This window comes from Neofelis nebulosa, chromosome 9, assembly GCF_028018385.1.
Source record: "Neofelis nebulosa isolate mNeoNeb1 chromosome 9, mNeoNeb1.pri, whole genome shotgun sequence".
Lineage (NCBI taxonomy): Eukaryota > Metazoa > Chordata > Mammalia > Carnivora > Felidae > Neofelis > Neofelis nebulosa.
This window is the reverse complement of record NC_080790.1, coordinates 14,801,816-14,817,577: the sequence shown is the minus strand read 5'-3', so window position 1 is coordinate 14,817,577 and position 15,762 is coordinate 14,801,816. Positions and strand designations below refer to the sequence as shown.

The 15,762-nt window shown below is 41.6% G+C and overlaps 1 long non-coding RNA gene across 1 annotated transcript in view; it reads left to right on the top strand.

Annotated features, from left to right (window-relative positions):
- The first annotated feature begins 14,689 nt into the window (after positions 1–14,689).
- The window catches only part of LOC131484410 (uncharacterized), a 31,473-nt gene continuing 30,400 nt past the window's right edge, over positions 14,690–15,762 (top strand). The window contains exon 1 of the long non-coding RNA XR_009248230.1: positions 14,690–14,843. This is a non-coding gene — a long non-coding RNA (uncharacterized LOC131484410). The remainder of the gene's footprint in view (positions 14,844–15,762) is intronic.

Here is a 15,762-nt window from a genome sequence, read left to right as displayed (position 1 = left end):
AGCCCAGCGTCGGGCTCTGCACTGACAGCTCAGAGCCTGGAGCCTGCTTCGGATTCTGTGTCTCGCTCTCTCTCTGCCCCTCCCCTGCTCGCACTCTGTCTCTCTCTCAAAAATAAACATTAAAAAAATTTTTAATAAAAGTAGACAACAATAAGATAACATTTATCAGAACTAGGTAAAGAAGCAAAAAGTAATACAAGGATAGAAAGATAAATTTACGCAGGAATGAGACCACCACAAAAGTGTAGATTGTAAGTCTGAGATACTTGCTAGAAAAGAGATGAGCTACTTGTTGGATTCTAAACCTGCCAGGAGCCAATGGCAGAAGAAATAGTGATTGGTTACGATGCACTGTATCTTCAAGAAAAACTAAATGAAAAGCGTATCTTAAAGTTATCTTCCCTAGACCCCTCAGAAATAGATCACTAATTTAATTAATACTATTCCCATGATATCTATGGAGTGGTCAGGACGGCAATGAGTTTCAAAGGGTCATTCCCATGGGCTGCTTGACTGACAGGCCCAATATCCTGCACATGTCTCTATTGCCTTGAGTTGTCTGGTGACCTTCAGGGCAGATTTGCCTTCTCTCTCTACTTATAGTTTCTCTGATTAGATTCAAAGTTTCCTTGGAAAATTACCAAAAGCAGTAACTTTTTAAAACTAGAAAAATAAGAGTTAAACAACAACTGAGGGGATGGGAATACCAGGTTCTGCTCTAAGATTTTACATTTCTTACCTAACTGAGCTCCTTTGTCCACAAGACAGGAAAGCCAAGTCGTGTCCATTGCCTTCTGACCTAACAGGTGGATAATATTACAGATGTTCCTGGAATTCTTGTCTACTTCAGACAGAAAGTAGTCAGTGCAATTCTTATGCCCATTCATTGCCACTTATTCATTCATCCTTTTATCAGAAGTGTGTAGAAAGTGACTGTGTGCCTGCCCTGCACCACATAGAGGTGCAGGGTGCACCTGTACCCACATAGAGGTGGGTACGACACAGTGCTATCCTGGAAGGGCTTATGCAATGAAAAAGAAGACAAAAATGCTCATGGATGATCATAGCACAACACAAGAAGCACCGTAATGGGGATATGTACAATGTGATGGGGAGTAGGGAGAAAAGAAGCATTATTACCATCTGGGAGGCCAGAGATGGACTTCTAGTGGAGTTGATGCTTGATTCCAGTCCTGGCATAAATCCCTCAAAGAATGAAGGATGGAAGGATATTATTGATGGGGAGAAAAATGTATTTATAGCAGGCAGTGAGCATGTGTTTGGGCAATAGAGAAAATCTGAGGAGCACAGAGCAGAGTTGATCAGACTATTTCATCCACAAACCATGACTGTATTATATTCTACAAGAATAAAATGCCTAAGCACATGACTAATTTAAATTTTAACTTGGTGTTCTTAGAAGCCAAACCTTCTCCATCTGCATTCATTAACACTTTGACATGGGTTGCTGACAGAATCAGCCAGAAGCACAGTGCCATGTGCTGGGCACACGCAGGGCTGTCTGATGGCCATGGCTCAAAAGATGAGCTAGTGACTGCCCATTTCCCCAAAGACATAACACTTTTTTTTAAAATTTGAGCAACAGAATATGATGTTACGTCTTCCATGATGTACTTCTCTCCTTTTTGGTGAAAAGTGTTGGGCTTTGGCTTCATGTTTTGGTCTTGCATAAACTCTACTCTGTATGATTAATATGCAGCTCAATGGCCAAGAAAGAATGTTCTGCCTCCAACCCAGTTGCATAGGCAATAATCCCAAAGCCATAGATTTTCAAAAATCATACCACGAGTTAATTTTTTTCTAGCAGGAAGATCACATTGCCAGAAGAATGAAGTGCATTTGGAGTTGCCAAGTGCCAGGTTAAAGCTTTGCTTTGTGAGCTGTCTTCAAATGGGTGAAAAATCAGTCTTCAGATAGTAAGTGTTTGAGTTTTAAAAAATTAAATCCATATTGGAAGTAACCTTTGAGGATTTAGGACACATCATTCAATATTTTTAATTTCATCAGTAGCAGTGGAATCAATATGAATATCAGGGGATTTGCTATGTAAATTTAATAGACTTGAAAAATCTTAAAGTCCAAATGAATGAATTATAAATGTTCTATTAAGACAGATAATTGGCCAAATATATAAATATATAATTCTCCTTAAGAATTGGTGGTAAAGTCCTTTTTATTTTCAAAGAGAAAAAAGTTAGAATCTTTGTCTTAACTTCACAAGAGTTCACAGACTCAGAATCTGTGCTCACATCCCTTGTTTTCTGAGTGATTGGAGTCATCCAAGCTAATCAGTAGACCTAATATTGGGTTTCAGTCAGTTGTCTAAGTTTGCCAGATCCCTGAAAGGGTTCTGCCACAAGCAAATGCTCATTAGCCAGCTTCCTTACTGCAATAGTAATTTTCTTTCATTCTATTTAAAGCAACCCTCACTCATACCATGGTAAATGATTTTACACTGCACAAAATGTGCTGAAGTGCTCACATTTTGGCTGATCACAAACCACACAGGAATAGGACTTTACTCTTAAAGAATAGTTTGTGCCTGCCTTGGGTCTTTGCTGCTCGCTTTTGACATTCTTTGCCAACTCCACATTCTCCAAGAAAGTGTAAATCCTACCACGGGAAAACGAGGTGTAGAATATGTGCCTCATTTGATGATATCACCTTCTGGTCAGGGCCGTAAATTGTGTGAGACTATGCATACAGATACTGGCTCCTAAGTGCTGGATTTTATAGGTGTATGTCCTGAGCTTGAAAACACATCATCTGAGGAATGGAGAGCATCGCTTCTGCCTAGCTGAGTGTTGTTCTGGGATCTTAAGGGAGTGCACTGGCCCAGAAGTCCAATGAATCGGAGGTTTTACACCTGAAACTGCTACTGCTTTGGGCCAAATGCTTGTGATCACTTTATTATAGGTCTCAATTATATAATTCTGATAAATGCTAATGACTGCATGGGATGCCTTACCCTCAAGAAGAGCCTGCCTTCATTAAGTGACCTCAGGATCCCCAGGAAGGGCATTAAGCTGGTGAATGCTCCAAATTTCATCATTATAAGACAGCTCATTGTCAATTTCCTAGGAAAGGGTCACGTTGAGGTCCTTTTGGTGCAGTGGTTCTCCATCTAGGATGATGGTGTCCCCAAGGAGACATCTGTCAAAGTCTGAAGACATTTTTAGTTGTTATAACTGGAGAGAGAGAGGGTGCTACCGGCATCTAATGGGTAGAAGCCAGGGATGCTGCTAAGCATCCTCCAGTGTACAAGGCAGCCCCCCCACAACAAAGAATTGATCGGCCCCAGATGTCAATAATGCCAAAGTGGAGAAATCCTGCCTTAATATAAATAAAAGAGGCTATGAAAAGGAGGAGTGGGAAGCAGAATGGGGAAAGGCCCTTTGTATGGGGGAGTTGGAAGCCATCAGCACAGAGAGGAACACATAATGGCAAACTATTCATTTCGCTGAGGGTTACCCTGAATCTATGCTAGAAAGGCATGGTTGTTAGGATTTGTTGCTATAGTTAAGAGTTCAGAATGAAATGAAACAAAAAAGTAGAATGTCCCTAGGCTTTACTCATGGCTGGTGGAAAAGAGGAGCATGAAAAGAAGAAGTCCCCTAGAGAATACAGAATGCAGGATCTAGACGAGCAGCCTGGATCAACCCCCGTGGGGAGCTGGCAATTTCCATTGAGAAAGATGGACATAGTGAACTGCTTCCCCTAATTAGTTGGGTTTTCCATCTTTGCAAAAATACACTGATCAGTATTATCCAGTCAGTTGGGAATGAAATTGCACACCTGCGGCAGGTAGTGGGGTGATAGATTTGGAACCCTCAGATACCCACAGACAGGTCTCTGTAAAAGGTAACAATGGGCAAATCATGGAGAGTAGTCATTTTTCCCAGGCAAATTCTCCAAAAGTGGTGCGTATTCAATAATTTCCAACAAAGACTTGAACATGGCAGTTGTTGGCTACTCTGTGATAAAAGGGCATTAGAGAAGGCTGTGGAAAGCCAGACTGAAGCATGTAGAGAAGGTGCTGAAAGGGTGGCACATTATATTGCAGGCTTGCTTTTCCCCATCAACGACCAACACACGCCCCCTCTCAAACACGCACTGTTGATGTTTAAACTTGTGTACATCCCTATCAGTTCCTACAAATTCTATCACTGAAGTATCCACAGCGACTCACTACCTTCTTACACTAGACCATGAGTTAGCTCTCTCTTTGCTTCCTGTTTGTTCATAAAGAAACTGTCCAGACTTATTTGCTGTTTTCTTTGCTCAGATGTCAGCTACATGAAGTCACGTTGTTCCCACAAGGGGACTTCTTGCTTGTGCCGCTGCCTAGTGTTAACAGAGCGCTAATGCTGCTTGGCATGAAGAAGGCTAGTCATTGTGGCCAAACTTCTGAGAGGTGCAAGAGGCCAAGTGTCAGACTGCCAATTAAGCAGCAAGGTGGAAAATTCTTGCCTCTCTTTTGGCTCAAATGAGCTGGTTGGGGGAAAAAATAAACTGAACAGGCAATGAGAAGAAAGATTTCATTTGTTAATGTATTTGAGCAGTGCAACAAATTGTGCTACCATTACTGTCCTGTTCATAGTCACAAATCACATTTATATCACACACACACACACACACACACATGCATGCACCGCAAGGACTCCAAGAAAGGGTCTCTTTGGCTTCAACTGCTGGAGCTCCTAGCTGGGAAAATCTATATGACAGAATAAGTCAGCTTGCACCCCAAGTTCTGCCCACATGGTCCTGTTAAGCCAATCAATCCAGTTTCGGGGATTCATATTGAGTTATAGAATGTCTATTATTAGGAAAATAGTAGTCATACCTCCGTGTAGTGTTGCACAGTATGTGCACATGCACAGTCTTGTTTGATCTGCACAACATCATTCCCCCATTCATTCATAGGATGACACACACAACACACACACGGCAAGTGTGTTGTGTGCCTGGCAAGGGGTTTGTGGGATTAACTGAGGAGAGAGATTAAGTAACTTGACCAGGATCATACAACTTCTAAGTGGTACAACTTGTACCTAAACCTGAGTCTTCTGACCTGAAGTCCACAGACTTTCAATAAGCTACATGTTCCACTATTCACTCCCTTCAATAATTGGCATTTAGCTCAAGTAGGATTAGTCAGTGGGGGCCTCAATTTAATGACAAGCTAATACTGCTTTTTATTTATCTCCTTGAAGTATTCCTCCAAGGAGAGGTTGACTCAGCCTACTCTTTGGCATATCTGGATGATGTCTATGATTAGAAACCCTTATTACCAAAGGAGACAATGTCACCTAGTGACAGCCCTTCAGGTTTTTCCCAGTGGACGTTTTCTTCCAAGCTCCTGCCTGTGCTTCTCAACCTTTCAATGATATGCGTAAGAAGTGTGAGTGGGTGGGGGTGCCTGGGTGGCTCAGTTACTTAAGCATCTGACTCTTGATTTTGGCTCATGATCTCACAGTTTGTGAAATCAAGTCCTGCATCAGGCTCCACACTGACAGTGTGGAACCTGCTTGGGATTCTCTCCTTTTCTCTCTACTCCTCCCCCACTTATGCTCAATCAATAAACAAAAACATGAAAAAATAAAAAGAATTGTGAGTGGGTGATTTCATCTTATTTTACAGATGGCAAAATTGTGTCATAGGGATATAAAATGACTTGCTTATAACCACATGCAATATGCCATTGCTCCACAGACAGATTTTTGGTAACCTTGCAACATATAGGTTTTACCTTTTTTTTTTTTTTTGTAACGAAAATTAAATGCATCACAATGATGTAGACATTTTGGCTCTATAGCCCTTTGATTTTCCTTGGACTTGCTAGTTTAAGGTCCCGTTGAGTCCAGGTTTCTTATTTCATATACACATATCACCCTTTATCCAAAGCCTTGAAGAACTTCCACTTAAGCCAAACTAAAAGCCCATTGAATGGTCAGTGTGGCTTACATTCTGCACCTCTGAATCTTAGTTCTGAAGTCAGGGATTAACATTTCTCTTTCTCTCTCTGTGTCTCTGTGTCTGTCTGTCTATCTGTCTTCTTCCCACCCTCTCTCTATATATATCATTCATTCATTCATCTATTAACTTACTCCACAAGTTTTCTAGGAGTATTTATTGAGTACATACTCTGTGCCAAGTACTGTGGCAATCCCTTTGGAATTTATCAACAAATGACCCAATGCTTGTGTGTGTGTGTGTGTGTGTGTGTGTGTATGAAGATGTGTATATGAGTACAGGTGTGAACTAAGTCACCTATAATTCATATACAAAAGTTCTCAGTTTTTTCATGCCTCTTAGACCCAATGTACAAAACAAAAACATTTCCAAAGGATATCTTGGTTTTAATTTCTCTACAACTTTTCTGTAATCTTTTTGTGCAGTGTAATCTGGGGAGAGCTTTTATTTTTAGGATCACTTCCTGTCTTTTAACTTGGATGTGTCAAATGGAGGATTTGCATACTTTTCTTCCTACTGGAGATATAATGTAGATTAAACAACTAAGTCCTGTACTATAAATGTTGAAACTTCACATTTTCAGATGCCTCAGGCTCCTCGCAACCAATCTGTGAACATGCCACCCAGCTGACCAGGAGTACCAGTATGATAAGGCTGGTCCTTCCTTGCCACAAGTTCCCTTCTTGCTGTCCCCTGACTGTGACCTAGTGATAATCATATACAGTGGTAAAATCCCCTCATGCCTGATTCCCAATAAAGACACTAGTCCACAGGTCCTCACTCTCTCTTGGCTCCCCACCTGCTTGGTTGACCCCCTTTCTTTTATGCTCCCCCTCCATGTGGCTCCCTCATGGCTTTTGGTGTCCCTATATCTCTAGGATGTGTGAGTATAATACAATGTGTTTTCCTGTGCCTTTCCTGTGTCAGCTCTTGTGGCCACACCTGACTGGCAATCTCTGAAATAATGCAAAACTTGCCCATATATCAAACTCTTAATGTCTCCTTCCTTCTCTACTTCTAAGATAATAACATGCGTTTATATCTTAAAACAACCAACCAAAAGACTGTCCTGAAAAACCAAATCAAACCAAGATCTGCTTGATGTATGACTCACTAAAGGCTTTCTCTTTAGCTGCATGGGACCTGGGATCTTGGTCTGGGATGACCAGGGGTTTCCCACACTTCCAACCAGGCTCCACATGGCCTCCTAACACTGCCTTCTGTTGTGCTTTACATAGATTCTGACCGATGTGTGTATCTTCCATTTGCTCTGTCCAAGGGAGGCAGAGGAGCCAAGCACCAACCATTCCTTTATGGCCCCTTCCACCAGCTCCAGGTAGGTAGCTGGACTAATTATGAAGATGTACCCCCAGTATTGGGGTTTTTGGCTTCTGCAACCATGCTGTTCCAACTAATTTGACTTCAGTCTTTTTCTCAACCTAATGTATTGGTATATTTTACCTAGGGTTGTCTCCCTTAATATTATTCTCATTACACTGCTCTCTCAATATCTTCAGGTACCATCTTGCTCATCAATGGTCCAACACCATCCATTTATTAAGCATAATAATGCCTTATATTTGGAGAACTTTTACATACATTATTCTATTTAATCCACAAGACTGTCCTGTGAGGTAGGCATCAGTCTTACACATATTTAGAAAAACAATGTAAACTAGAGAGCAGGGAAGAAAAGCCCTCGTCTGTAGTGAGTTCTAGACTTTTCTGAATCAGACTCTGCTAGAACCTCCACACAGTTACAACAAAGATGGAAGGGCAGGCAAAGCTCTGTCCACCAGGGACACTGGTGTCCTCTGTATGTTCTCTGTATGTTTTACTTCTTTTTAAGGCCTATACTCTGCTCCTGGGATCATCACTTCTTCTGTCTCAAAGTCCATGTTGCCTCAAAACATGGCAGTGATGAGATTATTGCATGTTGTTATTATTCTATGATATATGCCATATTTTATCTATATATTATATAGGTTACATATATCTTTCTATGCAAAATTTTAATATAATTGTATATAATTATAAATTAACATTTACTGGGTAACTCCTTTAGGATGAACTTTTTATACAGTACACCATTTAATTCTTAGGAAAGATTATGAGAAAAATATTGTTGTCCTAGTTTAAGAGGCTCAGAGATTGGGCAATTTTTCCAAAGTTATACCTGAACAAAGACAGGAACTCTCATCTGACTATCCCTTAAACTCCTCTTTTTACTATACCAATTCAACTCATTTAACTCATGCAAGATGTAGGTAAGTACAAACTGTGCTCTTCCTCCTGCTTGAATTTCTATGACAGAAAAAGGCAGAGACTGCATGTTTGCTTAGTAATTGATCAGAGAGGTGAGAGGAATGACAGGGCACGGAAGATGTCATGGGTATGTGACTCACCATGGCTGGAGTGATGGCGGGGGTCCACGGAGCTCCCCTCCTGCTGTCCTAACTGTAACACCCCTGAGATCAGTAGCAGGTGCAGCAATGGGTACAAAGGATGCAGATTGCCACTCTGCCAGGGTCTGGGTGCCTGACTGTGATCACTCTCCTTCTGTGTGACTTTTGCAATCTGCTGGCCCTCTCTCTGCCCGGTTCCTGATTGCTGGGAGCCTTTCCAGCTCTTTTGCTCAATCTCATTAAGAAATGTGGATATATTTTTCTACACCAACATTTAAGTACTTGCACAGTGATCTATAGGAACGTTTTCCTGGAAAGACTTTGCACGGATTTTCCACTGCCTGCTGCCCTCGCTAGCACTCGGGAAACTGCATTTTTTTTCCTTCCTGGTTGCGTTTGCCACTTACCCTACTGAAAACAGGAATTAAGACTTTAGACAGCTGCTTACCACATAAAATTTTCAAATAAAATATTCCTATTACATTTTCTTAGGGAAAAAGTTCACTCTACTAGATTAGCAAAACTAATGTAAATATGAAGTAATGCCAGTGGCTGCCTGCAGAAGGTGTTTTTAACTTTCCATTTTGACTTAAGGGCCCGTGCATCGAGGTGTCTGTGACACTGCTCTGTGTCACATTTGTGAGTAGGATGATGGTGTAATGCTCCCATAATGGCGAATATTATGTTAATGGAGATTGATGCCAACGTGTACGAATATATATTTAGTCAGGTGGAGGTATTCCCAACTGGTAATGTAACCAGTGTGGTTAAATAATTTACACGTATAAATAGAATAAGGAGGATTCAACTCTTATTCTGGATACTGATTTTACCCTTGCATGAATACTTGATATTATTCTCTGATGGCTAAAGTCTATTTTCACCCTTATGGAAAAAAATGCAAAAATATTCTGAACAAATTATTCAATGAATGGGACCCTAACTTAGTCTTTCAAAACACGTATGATGGAGCTAGAGAAACCAAGTGCCTCAGAGAGAGATGGCAGGCCTCCTCCCTCTGGATGTGGTCTCCTTGGTCACAGTCATATGGTATGGAGCCAAAGGGTCAGTGGGACAATTGCCAAGACAATTCAAGAGGTGAAATTCACTCCCCTCATTCACTTGTATCAGTAGAAACAGAAAGATCAAAAGGTCAAGGGAAAACTCTCTACTATTAATTCCCTATGTGGTTTGGAGGAAATCACTCAACTTCTCAATTCTCTCATCTGTCAAAAAGCCGTCTTCTGAGTTGTTCAAATAATATAATTCTGTTAAGGTGTAAGGGAGCAGTGAAATGACGGAAGTACGTAAGTATGTAAAGCAATGGTGATTCGGCGGATAGGCAGAGTTCTGCAGAGCATTCTGAGCCAGGCCAGACGTGGGTAACCTCTCCCTGGGTCAGCAGGCCTATCCAGCAATTCCTCTGGAGTTGGTATCACAAAGCACTCCCTTTGCTGCCATAGACCTCCTGCCCCCAGCCCCTCTCCCAGCCATCCTTGCCGCATCTCCACATTTCTGGAGCAGATACCTCTTATCAGGAGCTTTCTCAGAATGTTATGGGAAGATACCTTTCAATAATAGAAAACAGAAGAATCTTTATAGTCCAAAAATCACATAAGGAAGCAGAAAAGCCCCAGTGGACCGAGATGCCAGTCCTCGAAGACCCCTTTCCCTATGCCAGGGCTGCCGAGGGTCAGTCTTCTTGGCTAAGTTTTTCCCCTTCTTGTGTGGCATGCCTTCATCCCACTGATCCTGACTTCTGTCTTCCAAATCCTCCCAAGGGGGCACCATCTCTGGAACTTCCAGGGTATATTGCTTGTTTCCCTTTATTCTACCATTCACAGACATATGACTCAGGCGAAGCTGTCCAGCCCAGTCCAGCCCTGTGCCAGGGGATTCTATAAGCTGGAGAGTGAAGGAGGAGATGGGATCCTGTCACAAATTATACAGATGTATGAGGGTACTTTCACCAAGATGGCCCAGACATTTGAGAGAAGAACTGGCAGTGCTTTATATCTGAATTACTAAGAGTTTGCTCCCCTCCCAATTTAACTTTGCTATAAGTCCATGCCCATGTCAGTGAGACTGTCTAGGGGAAGAGCTGCAGTGGGTTAGAGCCAAGAAAGAAGTTCTATCTCAATAGGTGGAAGACCTTCCAAGAACAATGAAAAGTCTTTGGAATTTTGTGGGCTCCATGAAATGCAGAGATGACTTAATCCTGGAAGAGTTCCATCAGAACTTGTATGACCAGCTGGCAAAGATACTGTACAGCAAATTTTCATTGGAGAAAAGGTTGCTGGAGTCGAAGTTGCATTAGACATTTTAAAAGTTTTCTTGAAAGGCCAAGATACTTGGATTCTACAAATAGGTGGGCAGTTCTCCTTCAAGAAGCTCTCCCTCAATTGCAAGTGTATGCACGCGTGCACACACATGCACACGCACATGAACATTCACAGGTGCTCTAAGATAGTAAGCTTCCCCATAGAGATCAGGCCCATGCCCAGGAAGAGGCAGGACAATGGTTGGTGCTTAAGGGAATGTTGCCCATAGGTAGTAGCTGACTTGTTTGTTATAGGAACAGGAACTCCTGGAGGAAGGGAGAAGAGGCAGGAAAGAAGATAGGAGAAAATACCCAGAAGGCAAAGCTTACCTCTTGGCCTCGTTAAAATACTGTGCAGTGGGCCCCAGGAATCTAGTTCTGGAGCAAGTCCACAAAGTAAGTCTTCAAAACGTTTGTACAAAAGATTCTTAAGTAAGCTCATAAATGTGACACCAAGCAAATACTTGGCAAAATTCACCCAAGTCATAAAAGGAGCTGTTGGGACCCCCCAGCAGCATTACCTGCACTGGCAAAGGCTTGGGTGAGGGGCTGCCCTTCTCCTAATTAGGGATCAGGTAAATGACAGAGATTTCAAGTTTTATTTACATTTGGTCCTGGGCCAGTTCTTTCTGGTCCCTGGACTCCTGTCATAAAAGGAAACCAATATAAATTAGGACGAGACCAAAGAAAACATGTGAACTTTTTATTGTAGAAATGTGAACTTTTCATGGTACGATCAGACTTGATGTGAGCGCATCGTTGCTGGGGACATTAGGTACGGGGAAAATGCTCTCAGTCATGGACTGTTCTTGGAATTATCCTGACTGCATTTTTCTCTCAATTATTTTGTTTGTAATTGAATCACTAGAATCTTTGATTCAGGCCCTGATCAGAAATGTTCACTGCCAGGCAAAGCTGCATTGGAGGATCCCTCAGCCTAAAAAAATACAATGACATGTGCATGAGTTTCCTAAGGGCTTCCTTGATGAAGTACCACAGCTTGAGTGGCTCAAACAGCAGACATTTATCATCTAACAAGAATGGATGCTAGAAGTCTGAGCAGGCTTGGTTTCTGCTGAGGGGTGTCAGGGAGAAGCTGTTCCTCGGCTCCCGTGTAGCTGGTGCTAGTTTGTTGGCAATCTTTGGCATTCCTTGGCTTATAGAAGCATCATCCTTATCTCTGGCTTCATCTGTATGTGACGATACATGCTTGTCTGTGTCCAAATTTCCCCTTCTTGTAAGAACACCATCATATTAGATTAAGCCCATACAATGACCTTATTTTAACCTGATTAACTGTGTAAAAGCTTACCTCCAAGTAAGGTCACATTCTGAGGTCCTGAGGGTTAACACTTCAGCATATGAATGGCGGGGAGGGCACAATTCAGCCAATAACAATCTGATTTTCAAACCAGGAGGGAAAGGAGCTATTGTAAATCAAATTTTCTTTAAAAACCCAAGAAAAAAGTATTTGCAAAGTCCCGGTAAAGACTGTGATTCCAGCGCTTCAGAAGTACCACTTTAAATAATTTATTTTGCATGTTGATATGCTTGTTCATCGCCCCCATATAAGGATGCATTGGAAAAATTAGTTTATAGTTAAGTACCAAGAAAAACATGGGTCCCCTTCATCCTTTCTTAAATTTTTTTTTTAACATTTATTTATTTTTTGGGGACAGAGAGAAACAGAGCATGAACAGGGGAGGGTCAGAGAGAGGGAGATACAGAATCTGAAACAGGCTCCAGGCTCTGAGAGGTCAGCACAGAGCCCGACGCGGGGCTCGAACTCACGGACCGCGAGATCATGACCTGAGCCGAAGTCGGACGCTTAACCGACTGAGCCACCCAGGCGCCCTTCCCTTCATCCTTTCTGACAAGAACCACACAGCTCACCATGTTTCACCTTTTATTTGTGTTGCCAGAAGTCTCAGAGCCAAACGTAATACTCAGCCTTGGTTTCCTCATTTATTTTTCCACCTTTTGTTGAGTCTGGTTTCACATAGACTTTCATGTGCCTCTTTGAGCAGTTGCCTCATGGCCTTTCTAGTGATAGGTGGATGTATTTTGGCGTAGCCAAAAGGTGATTCTCAATATCACCACTGCCTCTCTGGCCCAACTCCTGAAACCCTAGTCTGTCATGAACTTCCCAATAGGGTTTGCCCCAAGCATTCCTGGATTATCTCTTTAGATGCACCTCCAACCTTTCACCTGTTTGCCAGCTTTTGAAAACAGTGGTTTAACCCTGCTCACAGCATGGAGCACTCACTCTCTTGAGTCAAATTTTATTCCAAGGGAAAGTCAGGCTTAAAAATCCAATTGCATAAAATACCAAAGTACCTTCTTTGTATGACAAACAAGAAAGAGAAAACAGGTAAAAAGAGAAGACAGGTAAAAAGTCCTGTCTGTGTTCCAAGTCTTTAGGGAAGACAGTTATTTCTTTGAAATAGGAGGAATCCAAAATAGAGGGAATACACACACACACACACACACACACACACTCACATACTCACACATACACACACCACCAACAAACTACTAACTCGCTTCAATGTTCATTAGGTCTCTGTGTATCACATTAATGTATTTCAAAATAAAATAATTGACTAAAATGTTTTTTTTTAATTTTGTGAATACCTGGTTGGGCATCTAAAGCTAGGACATACCTCAAGAATTTTCATGGGGCGCCTGGGTGGCTCAGTCGGTTAAGTGTCTGACTCTTGATTTCAACTCAGATCAGTTTGTGAGCTCGAGCCCCACATCAGGCTCCGCACTGAGAGTGCCCAACCTGCTTGGGATTCTCTCTCTCCCTCTCTCTGCCCCTCCCACTCCCTCTCCCTCTCAAAATAAATAAATAAATAAAAAAAGAGAAGTCTCCTTGGGATTTGACATCTTTTGAGCCACAACGTGGGGCTGTGAATTTTAGTTATAGTTGCCTCAGTTTTACAGACAGCAATAAAATATGGAGGATTGGCTCACTGAGTTAGGGACATCAATCCCCTTGTGCTTGCTCTGTATTGTGAACTAATTCTTCCACTGGATCTTTCAGATCTGAATTCGTGTTCAGCTCTGCCTGCACCCTTTTCAGTTATCTGTTAAACATTTTCGATCATATATATTTTCAGATCCAGAAGACCTTTAATTGGTCTCTAAGTGACTTACTTTTATAGGTTTCATCATTTGGGAAGCTCTCTTCAAATGCTTTCACCTGTGCAACAGCTGTCAGCTCTTCTAGATTCACACCTTCCTCCCTGAGAATCCTTAAGTGTGTTGTCACAGTCATTTTGCCTGCCTCTGCTTTTCTGTGACTTCAGTAAAGGTGCCTGGAAGGCAGAGGGCCTGTGAAGCAGAGGGGGCACAGGAAGGCAGAAGGCTCATCCTGTGGGCCAACCCGACCACTTCTGGGCCCTCATGGAAACCTCTGTGCGGACAGCCTCAGCCCCACAGTCACTCCTGAGGAGGGGGGGAGCAGGCAGGCAGGCTCTGTCCAGAAGAGAGGGAATCTGGGGAGAACTCAGATTGTTGGCATTTTAATCTCTGTCCAGACTTTGATGAGTGTTAGGAAGACAAAGACAATAGTGCTTCAGAAACATTTTACACCATATCAAAGTGGAATTTGTCTAAAAAAATATGGATACTTAAACAATCATATCAGCGTAAGACCTCACTTCCAAAAATTAAAAGAGAAAATGCATGTTTCTTGCTGAAATATAAGCTATAGTGTATGCCTTTCAGCCAAGGTCCTTGGGCAATACTCTAAAAATGTCTTTATTTTGTTATTCTTTTTTTTTAATGTTTTATTTATTTATTTATTTTTTGAGAGAGAGGGAGTGAGCATGAGGGAAGAATAGAGAAAGAGGGAGAGAGAGAATCCCAAGCAGCCCCAATGCATGGCTCAAACTCAGGAACCCATGATATCATGACCCAAGCTGAAATCAAGAGCCAGATGCTTAACCAACTGAGCCACCCAGGCACCACTTTTGTTATTCTTGAATGATGGTTCAGCTGGTTTAGAATTCTAGATTGAGTTCTATTCCCTCAGCACTTTGAGGTCATTGTTTTCATTGTTCTTTTACAGCCATTGTTGCTGATATGAAGTCTGCCATTAGTTGGATTAGCATTCATTTGTAAGTAATCTCCTTTTTCCACCACTTTTTATTTATTTTTTGTTTGTTTTGATTTTAATCTTTGGCCGCGTGTGATTTAGATTTTTTTGTTAACCAAGTTGGTACTCTGATTTTTATTCAGAGTACTCATCTCTTTCTTGAAATTGTATGGAAATAGAAACCAAAAAAACCCAACAACGACAAGAACTAAATATTTTTATTATGAATAATGAATAACGAAATGTGGCAGAATTAGCGACTGAACATTAACCGATAAATAGATGACTTTCAAAACCCCAGATGTTTGAAAATTGGTTGAAAAGAAATCTCTTGGATTAAAGCAGAAATCATATCGGAAATTATTAATTGCAAAAGCTAAATAACAAAAGCATAAGTGTCAAAATTACATCTAACCTTTTCTTCTTCATCTCCTTTTTTTCTTCTGTATTTCTGGAGTAGCCACTGTATATTGTATACTGAATTGTCTCCTGGCATTTGCTTCCTGCTATCAGATCTCCTTCCCTTTTTTCCCTCCATCATCCTGATCTCTCTCTCTGTTTCATTCTGGGAGATTTCTCCAGCTCTAGATTCCATTTTCAAATGCAAGTTTCAAGTTCAGATGCAGGGATGCAGTGTCAAATTTGGTTTTTGTCTAGTAGACCATTACACTACTAAATTGGGGGTGTTTGTTTGTTTTATTCTGTGAGTATAAATTCAGAACTGATACTGGTTCCTTTTCAGTTCTGATGATCCTTCTTCTGCCAAAACAGCCAGTACTTCTTTCAGATTGCTTTTTCTAGTGTTCTAAACATCCTTATTTCAAATCCTGTTCCTGACTTCTTTGTGACATAAAGATTCGTGGGTGTGAATTACCCCATTCGTGCCATCCACCAACTTCCTCGCAGCGTGTTGGTGAAGAGCAAGGACTCGGAAATCAGGC